This window comes from Narcine bancroftii, chromosome 6 (assembly GCF_036971445.1).
Source record: "Narcine bancroftii isolate sNarBan1 chromosome 6, sNarBan1.hap1, whole genome shotgun sequence".
In the NCBI taxonomy this organism is placed as follows: domain Eukaryota; kingdom Metazoa; phylum Chordata; class Chondrichthyes; order Torpediniformes; family Narcinidae; genus Narcine; species Narcine bancroftii.
In genome coordinates this window covers 230,048,809-230,063,537 of record NC_091474.1, presented here as the reverse complement: position 1 = coordinate 230,063,537, position 14,729 = coordinate 230,048,809, and the positions used below count along the sequence as shown (strand labels likewise).

The 14,729-nt window shown below is 43.3% G+C and overlaps 1 long non-coding RNA gene across 1 annotated transcript in view; it reads right to left on the bottom strand.

Moving 5' to 3' along the window:
- Positions 1 to 1,153: 1,153 nt before the first annotated feature.
- The window catches only part of LOC138735550 (uncharacterized), an 88,979-nt gene continuing 75,403 nt past the window's right edge, over positions 1,154 to 14,729 (bottom strand). The window contains exon 3 of the long non-coding RNA XR_011339762.1: positions 1,154 to 1,325. This is a non-coding gene — a long non-coding RNA (uncharacterized lncRNA). The remainder of the gene's footprint in view (positions 1,326 to 14,729) is intronic.

The window sequence follows — 14,729 nt, the reverse complement described above, 5'->3', positions numbered from 1 at the left end:
AGTTATACAGTATAACCCCCAGAATCCAGCCCCTATGGGGATTGGTGGATGCCGAATAAGTGAATTTTCCGGTTTCTTGAGATTGTGTGTTGAGTGATTGGCGAACTAACTGCTCGGAGGAGCCCATTTTAAATTTCATATTTTTTTACCTATTTATTTCCCATGATATTTTTTGCTGGTTGCTTGAGGCTGCCAATTGCTTGCATTCTGGATAACAGCAATTTTGTTGGAAGCAAATCCACGGGCACTCGGTGACTCTCCCTTGCTTCTCTTTCACTGACTGTAGGAGGCGCTAAAGGCAATTTGTGCTGATGGCGAATCTGCCGTGTAATATTGGACTGTCCTTATTGCAATGAATAAATTTTGAATCCCTGTGAATCAGTCAAGTTTTGGCTTCTTCCCTGCTTCTCTCCTGCCAACCACATCATGAACATAAAAAATATTTATGTTACATGAGGTGAAAAGAAATCGAGGCTTTTACTTAAATGTGCTGTGACCCCCGGAGGGGTGGGGGGGCAGGGGTTGAGCACATAGGGCCACCATTGAGAATGGCAGGTTCAGAGGGATGTGGGCCAAATGCGGGCAAATGGGGCAAGGGAAGGAGTTGAGGCTATTGCATTAAACATATTGAAGTTTAATTGAATGGATTTTTACATTAAAAAAATTAAGGGATATGGGGAAAAGGCAGGTAGGTGGAGTTGAGTCAACGATCAAATCAGCCACGTTCTTATTGAATGACGGAGAGGGCTCGATGGGCCAGACGGCCGACTCCTGCTTCTATTTCTTATAGTCTAAGCTCAGGTAGGCATGTTGATCAGCAGGGTCAAGTTAGATTGCACGCTGTGAAACTCTCTGACTCAATGCAACAGTGTGTCCCCTGTTTCGAATGGGGCAAAAGAAAGAGGAGGTTCAGCAGTGCGAGGTGAATCACACGGTCCTGCAGTTTCCAAGGACTCTGCTTTCTGATTACTTTAACACCAGCAAATACAGCTGCTTGTCTTTTCATGCTGTGTTAGGAATGTTGTTTGGATATAAATAGTGTGTAATGATATTATTCCATTTGTTGGTCCAACGCGACCTCACAGGGTTGGGAAGGCCAGCCCTCCACCTTTGCTATTTCCCACCAAATGAATTCAATGCACTAAAATTTGAATGAAGGAAGGAAAGGTTTATTGTCAGTGACATAGGAAAAATCCAATGAACACAGCTGCATTGAAAGTCTTGTTGTAAGATTCACCATGCAAATGTCGAGGTAATATCCATCTCTTCAAATCAACGCAATGTTCGCTTTCCTGAACCCAGAGCCAATATTCCTGCTGCAGTCACTATGGAATTAAGAACTCAGAATCAGAATCAGAATTTATTATCATGAACACGTCATGAAATTCGGTGTTTTGCGCAAACATTGCTGTAAAAAAACATGAAATAATAGTGCACAAAGAGTAAAGCCGTGTCTTTGGTTCATTGATTATTCAGGAATCAGATGGCAGTGGGGAAGAAGCTGTCCTTGTGCTGTTGAGGGCTTGTCTTTAGGGCTCCTGTATCTTTTTCCCGATAGTAGAAGAATGGGTGGTGGGGGTCTTTGAGGATGTAGATGTCCTCGATGGAGTGAAGTCTGGTGCCTGTGATGTTGCAGGCTGAGTTGACAATCCTCTGGAGTTTATTCTTGTCCTGAGAGTTGGCGCCTCCATACCAGGCAGTGATACCACCAGCCAGGATGCTCTCCACTGTTATTTAGAGTCGGAGGTACTGCGAGTGCTTGGTGAGTAACAAGTGGTTGGATGGACAGTTTAGAAAGGTCAAAGGGTTAAGCTAAGTTTTGATTTGTGTTGAGTGTTGATTAATTGGGTAATTGAGTTAATTGGCAGGGTTCAAAAAAAGGAGGGGTAGCTAAAGAAGCAGTGAATGAGGCTTTGGTGAGCAAAGACTGAGAAAGAGCTTGCTACCAGAGAGGTAATGTCAGGTGAGATAGTTCAAAACCTTTAACTAAATTTTGATAATGGAGTCAGCTAGGGCAATAGTTTGCTCTGGTTGTGGGAAATCTGGGACAGTGTAGTTGTCCCAGATGACTACACTTGCATTCAGCTGCAGCTCCTTAAAGCCTGAGTTAGGGAATGGAGTTGGATGAACTGTGGATCTTAAGGGAGGCAGAGGTAATAGGAGACAGGAGTGCGAGGGAGGTGGTCATTCTTGTAGTTCAGGAGACAGGTAGCTGGGTGACTGTCAGGAGAAGGAAGGGGAATATGCAGAAGATAGTGCAGATTACTCCTGTGGTCATTCCTGTCAACAGAAGGTATACTGTTGTTGGGGACCTACAAGTGACAAGTCATGGTGGTCATGTCTCTGGTGCAGAGGCTGGCCCTCTGGCTCAAAAATGAAGGCATGATGATTTATGGATTCAGAGGACCCCAAAACCCAGCAGCAATAGAAATTCACCAAGACAAATGGTTACTTAAACAAAAGTTGCTTTTAAACGCCTTTAAACATAAAAACAGGATCAAACTTTCTTATTACACTTAATCTAACTTAGCCCCCTTCAAATCTACATGCACCTGTATGTAATGTGTGTGTGTAAGTTCAGAAAAGTCTTTGATTTACAGTCCAATCTCACTCCCAAGTTCATCAGTATCAGGCAATTCTTGTAGTGTGCACAGAATTTAACATTTATGAATGGTTACCACTCAAGAAGGTTCTTGTTGGTTTCAGAGAGAGATTTGTTGTTCATTGGACCCACACAAACTGATTCCTTCCAATCAGCCACTTTAGTGTCTTGCTGAAGAAACTTATCCATCAGGGTTTTCCAAATGATGACCTCTTCTTTTGCAGGTCACCACTGAGTTCCTTTTGATTACTTTATTTCAGGTGTATGGAGCACAAGAGGTTTCAACAGGCTGAACTGAGAACTCAAAATCTGTCTTCAAAATGGGGTTTCATCAAGCTGCCAGCTTGCCATGACTGCATATACCAGTTTTCTTTCTCTCACTTAGAGAAAGTCTGTTTTGTCTCTCCTCTCTTTCTGCTTGCCAAACCACATGATCTTGGAACAACAAACTGCAACCAGACAGATTGTAGGACTGGACCCAAACTTCTGAGTCTGTTCATTTGTTGCTTTCAAAACTGTAATCCATTTAACACCTACTTTTAAAGTCTCTACAGGTACTCTTCAAACTTCTTGCAAAAGCACTCAGAGCCTTGACTGTCTGGTTTGAACGAAGCTCTGGCATTTTAAATGAGATTTGTTTTGTGAAGTGTTTGTGACCTACACTATCCCCACAATCTATATCCTTAAAAAAACATATCTATATACAACATAAAATATTAAATAATCCATCACAATAGAGGTTGAGGATACTGGTTAGATAAGATAATAGGAGGTTTGCTGGACAGGATTAATATGTTGCCTCCCAGGTGCTGGGGCAGGGATATCTGAGTTCACAGTAGGTGGGAGGGTGAGCATCCAGATGTTGTTGTCCATGTAGAGACTGATAGAAGTGGTGATGAGGTCCTGAAGTAGAATATAGGGAGTTATGGAAGATGTTTAAACATCAGGACCTCAAGGGTGGTCATCTTGGGATTGCTGCCTGTGCCATGTGGTAGAGAAGGTAGGAATAGGAAGATGTGGCAGATGAATGTGGGGCTAAAGAGTTGGTGCAGGGAGTAGGGGTTAAGATTTGTGGATCATTGGGAACTCTTCTGGGGAAGGTCTGACCCCAACAAAAATGATAGGCTGCACCTGAATTGGAGGGGGAAAACCAATATCCTGGTTTGTTTGATCTTTTGGGGAGGGTTTAAACTAGTTTGGCAGGAGGGTGGAAATCAGAATGAGAGTATGGAAATTAAGGAAGGACAAATAGATTTTGAATCTTAGAGAGGGGGAGCTTCAAACTAAAGGACATGGATTTGAGTTTGGGGGGGGGGGAAACACCAGGGGGAATTTCTTCACTCAGGATAATGGGAATGTGGAATAAGCTTCTGGCCAAAGTGGTAGATGCGGGCTCAATTTTAATATTTAAGGAAATGTTGGATGGGTATATGGACGAGAGATATGGAAGGTTATGGGCTGGGTGCGGGTCAAAGGGTCTCGGTGGGAGAGGTGTTCAGCATGGACTAGAAGGGCTAAACTGGCCTGTTTCTGTGCTGTACCTAAGGCTAGAGCTGGATGAGGTCCTCACCCAGGATGAGACATATAAGGCAATCGAACAACTGAAAAGTGGCAAAGCAGCAGGTATGGATGGAATCCCCCCAGAGGTCTGGAAGGCTGGCGGCAAAACTCTGCATGTCAAACTGCATGAGTTTTTCAAGCTTTGTTGGGACCAAGGAAAACTGCCTCAGGACCTTCGTGATGCCACCATCATCACCCTGTACAAAAACAAAGGCGAGAAATCAGACTGCTCAAACTACAGGGGAATCACGCTGCTCTCCATTGCAGGCAAAATCTTCGCTAGGATCCTCCTAAATAGAATAATACCTAGTGTCGCCGAGAATATTCTCCCAGAATCACAGTGCGGCTTTCGCGCAAACAGAGGAACTACTGACATGGCCTTTGCCCTCAGACAGCTCCAAGAAAAGTGCAGAGAACAAAACAAAGGACTCTACATCTCCTTTGTTGACCTCACCAAAGCCTACGACACCGTGAGCAGGAAAGGGCTTTGGCAAATACTAGAGCGCATCGGATGCCCCCCAAAGTTCCTCAACATGGTTATTCAACTGCACGAAAACCAACAAGGTTGGGTCAGATACAGCAATGAGATCTCTGAACCCTTCTCCATTAACAATGGCGTGAAGCAAGGCTGTGTTCTCGCACCAACCCTCTTTTCAATCTTCTTCAGCATGATGCTGAACCAAGCCATGAAAGACCTCAACAATGAAGACGCTGTTTACATCCGGTACCGCACGGATGGCAGTCTCTTCAATCTGAGGCGCCTGCAAGCTCACACCAAGGCACAAGAGAAACTTGTCCGTGAACTACTCTTTGCAGACGATGCCGCTTTAGTTGCCCATTCAGAGCCAGCTCTTCAGCGCTTGACGTCCTGTTTTGCGGAAACTGCAAAAATGGCCTGGAAGTCAGCCTGAAGAAAACTGAGGTCCTCCATCAGCCAGCTCCCCACCATGACTACCAGCCCCCCCACATCTCTATCGGGCACACAAAACTCAAAACGGTCAACCAGTTTACCTATCTCGGCTGCACCATTTCATCAGATGCAAGGATCGACAACGAGATAGACAACAGACTCACCAAGGCAAATAGCGCCTTTGGAAGACTACACAAAAGAGTCTGGAAAAACAACCAAACTGAAAAACCTCACAAAGATAAGCGTATACAGAGCCGTTGTCATACCCACACTCCTGTTCGGCTCCGAATCATGGATCCTCTACTGGCATCACCTACGGCTCCTAGAACGCTTCCACCAGCGTTGTCTCCGTTCCATCCTCAACATTCATTGGAGCGCCTTCATCCCTAATGTCGAAGTACTCGAGATGGCAGAGGTCGACAGCATCGAGTCCACGCTGCTGAAGATCCAGCTGCGCTGGGTGGGTCACATCTCCAGAATGGAGGACCATCGCCTTCCCAAGATCGTGTTATATGGCGAGCCCTCCACTGGCCACCGTGATAGAGGTGCACCAAAGAAGAGGTACAAGGACTGCCTAAAGAAATCTCTTGGTGCCTGCCACATTGACCACAGCCAGTGGGCTGATATCGCCTCAAACCGTGCATCTTGGCACCTCACAGTTTGGCGGGCAGCAACCTCCTTTGAAGAAGACCGCAGAGCCCACCTCACTGACAAAAGACAAAGGAGGAAAAACCAACACCCAACCCCAACCAACCAATTTTCCCTTGCAACCGCTGCACCCGTGTCTGCCTGTCCCGCATCGGACTTGTCAGCCACAAACGAGCCTGCAGCTGACGTGGACATTTACCCCCTCCATAAATCTTCGTCCGCGAAGCCAAGCCAAAGAAGAAGAAAAGAAGAGTTTGAGAGTCTTTGGTGACCTAATGAATGTAATAGTACATGGTCTGACAGGTGCAAACTATTGATTTTCTTTGAATCAGGCATAGATTCAAGTGATTTCCCACACAGAACCTCCAAACAAAGTGGTGCTGAAAAAGGAAGGTCTCTGACCTCAGAAGCAGAAAACGTCCAGTTCAGACATTGAGATTGCATTCTTTGTAAAATTAAACATCATCACTCACTGGCGTGGGATTGTAAACCCTTTCCACAGTTTTAGAACAGTTTTCCACTGGTGTACAATACGTGTTTTCTTGTGTCTGAGTTCCAAAAGGCCAAGTGGTTTCTTTAAATATGAAGAATAAACATTGCACAGTAATTTTTAATTTCCTGTGTCATTTACTGAATGGAATGATGAAAGGTGTCTTTAATCCCTTTATTTACCAACTTTCTCAGTTCTGTTCCCATCCTGCTGTGACATGGTCAGATCAATATTCTCTCCAGCTCACTAGTGGAAGGGAAGGGCCTAATTAGGCCAAATTATGATGGCACAGTTGGTTTAGTGGTTTGAATCCCGTGCTGTCTGTTTGTACATTTTCTCTGTGTCTGCGTGGGATTTCCCCGGGTGCTCTAGTTTCCTCCCAATGTTAAAAATGTACCGGGGGAGTAGGTTAATTAGATGTAAATTGAGCAGCATGGACTTAGCTGCATAATCGAAATTTAAATAAATTTAAGTGTAGCTGTTGGTACACTTGGATGAAGGAAAAGGTATCTCCAAAACCTTCCTTTCTCATATAGTCGATTACTGTAGATGCAGGATGACTTCCAGTTTAAGTTTATCATCTGATTGAACAGGTACAACCTGAGAAAACAACATCTGTTTTAAGTGTTTCTATCATTTCCTGTTTTCATTTCAGGTCTCCAGCAAAAGCAATAATTTTTAATTCGAGGTTCAAGATTCTCTTATTGTCATGTAATTAAACATAAAATGTAATATTACACAAAAATTTCCTTTAGGCTACTGTAAGGCGGACGAAGATTCACCCTCAACAGAAATTGTCTGCTGCTCCTTGCAGTCAAAGAAAGTAAAGCAAGAGGGTTCCCCCCAGAGTCACTGAATGGCCAAAGATACTCTGCTTCTGCAGGAGCCTTCGGTCCAAAGCACAGCCTTCAGTTCAAACCATTGACAATCCGAGACAGAGGTTTGGATCTTGTCATGTTCAGGAAGCCCTCAGGATCCTCGGCGCAGTTTTGCTGCTCTGTCCCAATACTTGGTTACTCCTTCAGCCAGTCTCTAGCAGGCTGCAGCCTGTGTGGGTTCCTCGCCTCAAGTCACACACAGACCTCCTTCTAATTTTTTGGTGCCTCATGCCAGTCCTCTGCTTCCCCAGAGTCTGAATCTCCTGGCTGCTGCCAAACATAGGGCCCAGACCATGCGGTCGCAGGATTGTAAAATAAAATGGACTCCATTAACAGCTTGTTTAAAGTCAGTACACTAGCTGACTGCACTCCAATTGGGCGCTGGGTCTCTGTTCCCAGTGGGTCCACACCAGCGACAGAGCCACCATTTTAAAAAAAAACTATCTTCATAGGGTGAAGTACTAATGAGTTCACTCCACATGGCATCAACCCAAGGCATTTACTACTTTCTTCATGGAAAACCAACAGGCTTCACTGGCAAAGGTAGGATCTGACTGGGCAACACTGGGGCTCAGCAAGAAGAGCTGTTGCCTCACAACTCCATGGCGCAGGTTCAAGTCTGAACTCTGGTGCTTGGCTGCATGATACCCCAGTCATTACATTGGGTTTCCTCCCAAGTCCCGAAAATGTTGTTGAGAGGTTAACGAGACACAGATGAGGAGTAGAACTAGGAGGGGAGGTGGTTGAGGGGAATGTGCCTCAGCGGAAATTAGTGGGGAATGAGAAAGCCTTGAGACTGCATGGGCTTTTTGGCAGTTCTTTCCACTCGCGTACCACCCTAAAAGATCCCTCTCTAACCACAGAGCACCTAAGGCTGAGGACCCTCATCAAATGAATAGGTGCTCTGGTTAGTAAGGGATTACTTAGGGTGGTACGTGAGTGGAAAGAAAAGGTTGAGAACCTCCACTGCTCTATGGGTTGATTGGCCTGTATCGTCTGAAAGTAAAGACTCAGATGGCAGCTGGGTGATTGATTGTTGAACAATACATGGATTTTGTACTTGCCCTTTTACTTCACGGATGGAATGTTCTGGAATGTTGCTCAAACATAAATAGTTTATTTTCTTGTTGGTCTGAAACTGTTTCAAGCATTGATTGGGGAGACCAGCCCTGCATCTTTGCTATTTTACTCTGAGATTTGCGAAGAGAATCCCAATGACTTGGATTTACAAATGGAATCCTAATGACTTTGATTTGCCATGCAGCCGAGACCTGGTGTTTAACTAACTGCAGGCCTCCAGTCCCTGGTGGAATGTGGAAAATAGACTTCTAAGTTGCGATCAAATGTTCTTTGGGTCCTTGCCAATTTGACCAGAATAGCTCAGGCTCTATTTCCCACCATTGCTGAGAAATTCCAGAAGAGAATTTCCATACTCTAACATTGCAAAAATAAAATTGAAGTCTTCCGTATAAAATGCCATGTTGTTCATGCAGAGACCGATGAGAACTCAATGCTGAGCCATGGGAAGCTATTGCAGCACAAAAGACATTCATGAGATGAAAGACTGTAAAGGTGACAGAGAACTGGGTCAAACATCTTTGACAGAAGCTCCTATGTTTGAGTGGACAGCTCCAGTGTGCAGCTGACACCAACTCTGAGATCAAGCAGATCTCCAGTTTGTACAACACAGCTAAAGGTATCCCATTTGTTTCCTTATGCATTCCGCAGAACCATAGAACATTACAGCACAGGAAAGTCCCTTTGGCCCATATAGACTATCCCAAACTATTATTCTACCTAGTCCCAATGACCTACACCTGATCCATAGTCTTGCATCTGTCCACAATTTCTTTAAATTACAAAATTGAGGCCACATTCACCACTTCAGTTGGCATTTCATTCCCCACTCTCACAACTTTCTGTCATCTTAATGGAAGATAACCTCCTTTAGCACATTAAGTAAACCAATGATGGGAAATTTATAGAATAGAGAAAATTGCAGCACAGTTCAGGCCTTTTGGCTCTTGTTCTTGTGCTGACCAATGTAAATCTACTCAACAAACTAAATCTTCCCTACCTCACATCCACAGCCTTTTTTTCTGCATTCATGTGCCTGTCTAAGAGACCTATTGTACCAACCTCTAGCACCACCCTGATAATGCATTCCTGGCACCCACTAACCTGTGCAAAAAAAAAAAAAATCTATCCTTGACATCTCCATGAAACTTTCCTCCCCTTACCTTGTACAGATGTCCTCTGGGATTTGCTTCTCTCACTCGGGGGTTATGAGGGAGAGAAAGGTGTTGGCTGTCACCCTACTATCAATTGCCTCTTGTAGACTCTATTGAGTCACCTCTCATCCTTCACTCTAAAGAGAAGAGCCCTAACTCTTGTTAACCTTGCCTCATAAAATAAGTTCTCAATTCAGTGAACATCCTGGTAAATCTCCTCTGCACCCTCTCCATAGCTTCCACGTCCTTCCTGTAATGAGATGACCAGAAATGAACACAATATTCCAAGTGTAGTCTAACCTGAGTTTTATAGAGTCCAACATTACTTCATGATTCTTGAAATAAATCCCCTGGTTAATGAAACCCAGCATACTATATACCTTTTTAACTACCTTAGCAATATGTGTGGAAACCTTTAGAGAACTATGAATGTGGACCCCAAGGTTCCTCTGATCTTCCACACTGTTAAATATCCAACTATTAACCATGTTCTCTGCCTTCATGTTTGACCTTCCTAAATGCATCACTTCACATTTATCCAGATTGAACTCCATCTGCCACTTCTTTGCCCAATTCTGCATCTATATCCTGTTGTAACCTATGACAATCTTCAACACTATTCACAGCTCTTCCAACTTTCATGCAAGCTTACTGTCCCATCCTTCTACTTCATCCAGGTCATTTATAAAAATGAGAAGGAGCAGGGGGGTCTCAGGACAGATCCCTGTGGAGCTCCACTAGTCACTGACCTCCAGGCTGAATATGTTCCATCCTACTACTACCCTCTGCTTTCCTGTAGGCAAGTCAATTCTGAATCCACACAGCTAAGGTTCCCTTGTTCCCAAGCCTCATGACTTTCTAAGTGAGTCTACTATGGGGAAACCTTGTCAACTGCCTTACAAAAATCCATATACACCACATCCACCACCCTATCTTCATCAATTTCTTTTGTTATTCCTGAAAAAACTAAATTAGGCTCAAATATTTTGTATTTAGATGTAGAGCACTGCAACAGGCTATAACATGAACAGATGCCATTCAAATAGCCTAATTAATGTACAACCCCCACACATTTTGAACTGTGGGAGGAAACTCATGCAGACATAGAATGTACAAACTCTTTGCATACAGCAGTGGATCAAAACTGGGTCACTGATGCGATAATAGTGTTGCGGTAATCACTGTTATAAGACTCATTTGTCCATAATTTCCAGGATTCTCCCATTACTTTTTTTTAAAAAGGCCACTTTTGCCATGCTCCAACCCTCTGACATCTCTCTGTGGCCAAGGTGGATGCAACGATCACTGCCAACATCCCTGCAGTCTCTTCCCTAATTTCCTGTAGTAACTTGGGGTATATTTCGTCCAGTCCTGGCGATTTATTAATCCTAAAGTTTTTAAGAATATCTAGCACTTCCTTGTTCTTAACCTTGGCATTCTCCACACACAAGATTCTTCTCTACTGTCCTCGCCTTGTCCAAGGTCCCCCTTTCTGCTGAACAGTGAAGCAAAGTATTTAAGACCTCCCCTACCTCCTCTGTCTCCAACCATGCTTATTCTTAAGCAGCCCTACTCATGTCATCCATCTGTTCTTGACATATGCATAGAACACTTTAGGGTTTTCCTTACTCCTATGTGTTAAGGCCCTCTTGTGCCCCCTTTTAGCTATCTTGAGAGTTCCTTTCTAGCTACCATATAACTTCCTAAACTTCTGAATGCTTCCTTCTTCCTCGTAACCAACTGTCTCGCCTCTTGTCAGCCAATTTTCTCATCTTGCCAGCTTTTCTGTCTCAGTGGGACATGCCAATCTAGAATTGCATGGAATTGGACCCTAAACGTCCATTACATTACTTCGGTGCTTTTCCTGAGAACATCTGTTCCTAATTTACTCTCCCCATTTCCAGATTAATCCCATTGTAATTAGCCCTTCCCCAATTAAACTATCTACTATTTGTTTCATGAGTTGTGGCCACTATCACTGAAATGCTCCCCTACCAAGAGGTCTGTCACCTGACTAGGTTCATTACTCAGTACTAGATCTAGTATGGCCTCTGCTCTTGTCGGCTTGTCCACATACAGGGTCAGGAGTCCTTCTTGGACATACCCAACAAATTCTTCCCCATCTATCCCTATTGCAGTCAGGATGTGACGGTCAATATTAGGCAAGTTGAAGTCTCTCACAACAACCACCCTGTTATTTCTGCACCATTCCATAATCTAGCCACTAATCTGTTTCTCAGTACCCTGAGGGCTCTTTGGTCGCCTATAGGCTTCTCCCAATAGAGTCATCACTCCCTTCCTATTTCTGACTTTCCTTGCATCCTCCCCTTCTGCAGCTGTGATACTACCCCTGGTTGGTTTTGATACTTCCCCATTATTCCGCCTCCCAAGTTATCACTTTTAAAACATTTAATCCCTGGTACCAACATCAGCCAAACCTGTCCTTGCTCCAGTCCGTAACAGCCACAACATCGCAATTTCACGACATTATCCATCCTCCTTATTCCAAATATTGAAATAGACATATTTCAAACCTTCTAACTGACTACATTTGTGCTTCCTTCACTGCCAGTCCTTCCTCACAATCTCACCACACATTGCATCAAGTTTTCCACCATCTGCTCGATTCTCTGTCCTTTCATTCTGGTTCCCATTCCCCTGGCAAACTAGCTTACACCCCCTAGTTTACTGGAGGGGATTCTGAGGGACGGGATCTATGTGCATGAGAATGATTAAGGCAAGTCAGTGTTGCTTTGTGCATGAGAAATTGTTTCCTGAATTGGTTGTTTTGAAGACGTGACAGAGTATTGAAGAGGGCAGTGTGGTAAATGTTGAGTACATGAACTTCAGCAAGGCCTTAGACAAAATCGTGCATGGTAGGTTGATCTGGAAGGTTAGATCACATGGATCCATGATGATCTAGCTAATTTGATACAAAATTAGCTTGGTGGAAGGAGTCAGAGGGTGTTGGTGGGTTTTTAAAAAATCCGATTGGTGATTTGTGAACAGTGGTGTGTTGCAGAGATGTGTGGTGGGTCCACTTCTTTTTGCCACATATATGCGGTTTGCTTGAGAATGTAGGTGTCGTGATTAATAAGTCCATGGGAGACAACAACATTTGTAGCAGAGTGGACAGTGAAGAACATTGTGTAATATAACACATGATCGAGATCAGCTGGGGAAGTGGGCAAAGCAACAGCAAATGGAATTTAACTCAAAGCAAGTGCAAAGTTTGGTTAGGGCATGTACAGTGAATTGTAGGGCCCAGGAGTTTGTCAAAGAATAGAGATCTCAGCAACACGGTGAAAAAAAGAACATGGCACTCTTCATCAGTTAGGGCAATGAGTACAAGAGTTGGGACATCATGTTACAGGATTACACAGCTCAGAAACAGACCATTCAGCCCAACCTGCATATGGAGAACAATGTGTCTTCTTAATCAGACACATGTCTGCAGTCTGGTAGGACAGATGTGTTTAAGCTAGAGAGATTGAGGAAAGATTCACAAGGATGTTGCCAGTATTGGAGAGCTAGAGTTATGAAGAGAGAGGGTTTAGGGTGAAGTATTTTCCCTTGAGTGGAAGAGTCAGTGAAGTAACCTTGTAGACATGTTGGCCTTAGATAAGATGAATGGCTACAGTCTTTTCCTCAAGGTAGGGGAGGCTAAAACTATAGGGCATAGGTTTAAGATTAAGGGTGGGTGGGAGCAGGGAGAGTTCAAAAGGGAACCTGAAGGGTGGGTTTTTCTCATAAACTGTGGTGAGTATATGGAATGTTGCCAGAGAAAGTTCCAGGGCAGGGTACTACTAAAATGTTTAAAGACATTTGGCAGCTAGATGGAATGGAAAGGTTTGGAGGAATAAAGGCCAAACACAGGCAAATGGAATTCTATTAGGAAGACACATTAGTTACCATAGATGGGTTGGGCTGAATGGCCTGTTTCTGTGCTGTGTAAATCTATGATTCTATCATTTGGACCTTTTTGACCTTCCATTGAAAGAACACAAAAAACCTTTAGTCCAACGAGTATTGTTAAATTTAAATTTAAATTTAAATTTAGACATACAGCACGGTAACAGGCCCTTTCAGCCCATGATCCTGTACTGCCCAATTGACTTGCATCCCTGGTACATTTTGAATGGTGGGAGGAAACCGGAGCTCCAGGAGAAAACCCACGAAGACGTGGGAAGAATGAATCCCGATCACCAGCGCTGTAAAGGCTTTGTGCTAAACGTGCCACTCCAAAGGGCCTGTACTGTGTAGTAATGACCTATGCTCTATGTTAAGTTCCATTAGGGTAAAGCTAATAGGAGAGAAAATAGATTCTGAGATAAAACATACACTTAATATCAAAACCAACTGTGAAAGCGAGAGTTGTACAGATGTGAAAAAGATAGCGGAGGTAAGGGTAGGGGTTTTGGAGAGCAAGACTGGTGAGTTAATAACAGGAAACTTAGAAACTGCAGGTCAGCTAAACCAATTTCTTTGCAATCATCTTCACCCTGAAGGATGCTGGAAATCTTTTTAAGATGACAAGATGGGCAATTTCGAAAAAGCATCAAGAAACGTGTCAAGTTCCCAATCACGAGGGATGAAGTATGAAAGAAAGCCTAAACAGGAAAAACCGTCAGGGCTGAATGGCCCTTGAGTTTAAAGAAGGTGGTGGCTGTGGAAATAGTGCACCTATGTGTTGAAGCTTTTTAAACCTCACTAAATTCCAGAAAGGCACCAGAAGATTGGAAATCAGCCAATGTGACTTTCTTCCTTCTTCAATCTTTATAGTTATATTGAACATGTTCACAAGAGGAGAGTGTGTTACATTCATGTATTTATGTTTGTAAGAAAAAGAATGTATTACTATTCCATAAATGTATATTAACAATAAATCTTTCGTAAAACTAAAAGAGAAAAACAATTAATTTTAATTACAAAATCCACTCTAACTAATCTAAAAAAATGAGAGAGAGAGTGACTGGGGAGTCTATTCAGAAAGTAGAAAAAAACAAAGGGTTTCCTGGTTAAAATCAAATTTACCATAAAGAACTGGGAGAGAATCCAGTATAAAATTATGATCCATGACCTATATGAAAATATTGAATAAACGGTCACCAAACCTCTTCAAATTTAAAAAGTGTATCAAATGACTGATGCCTAATTTTCTCCAAACTTGAACGTGATCTGACAGCAGAGATGCATTGAAGTCAAGTGGGTGGGTTAGGGTCCTTCCATTTCAGTAATGACTTTTCTAGCCAATAATGTGGAAAAAGTGATTGTATGCCGTGCGGACTCAGGCGTATGCCCAGTCTCTGCTGGTATGATTGCAAAATGTAACTTTAAATAGATTTAGTTGTAATTCTAGTTCTAGAACTTTTGTTAGTTTTGAACACAAGTTAAAGTGGCAACCTCAACT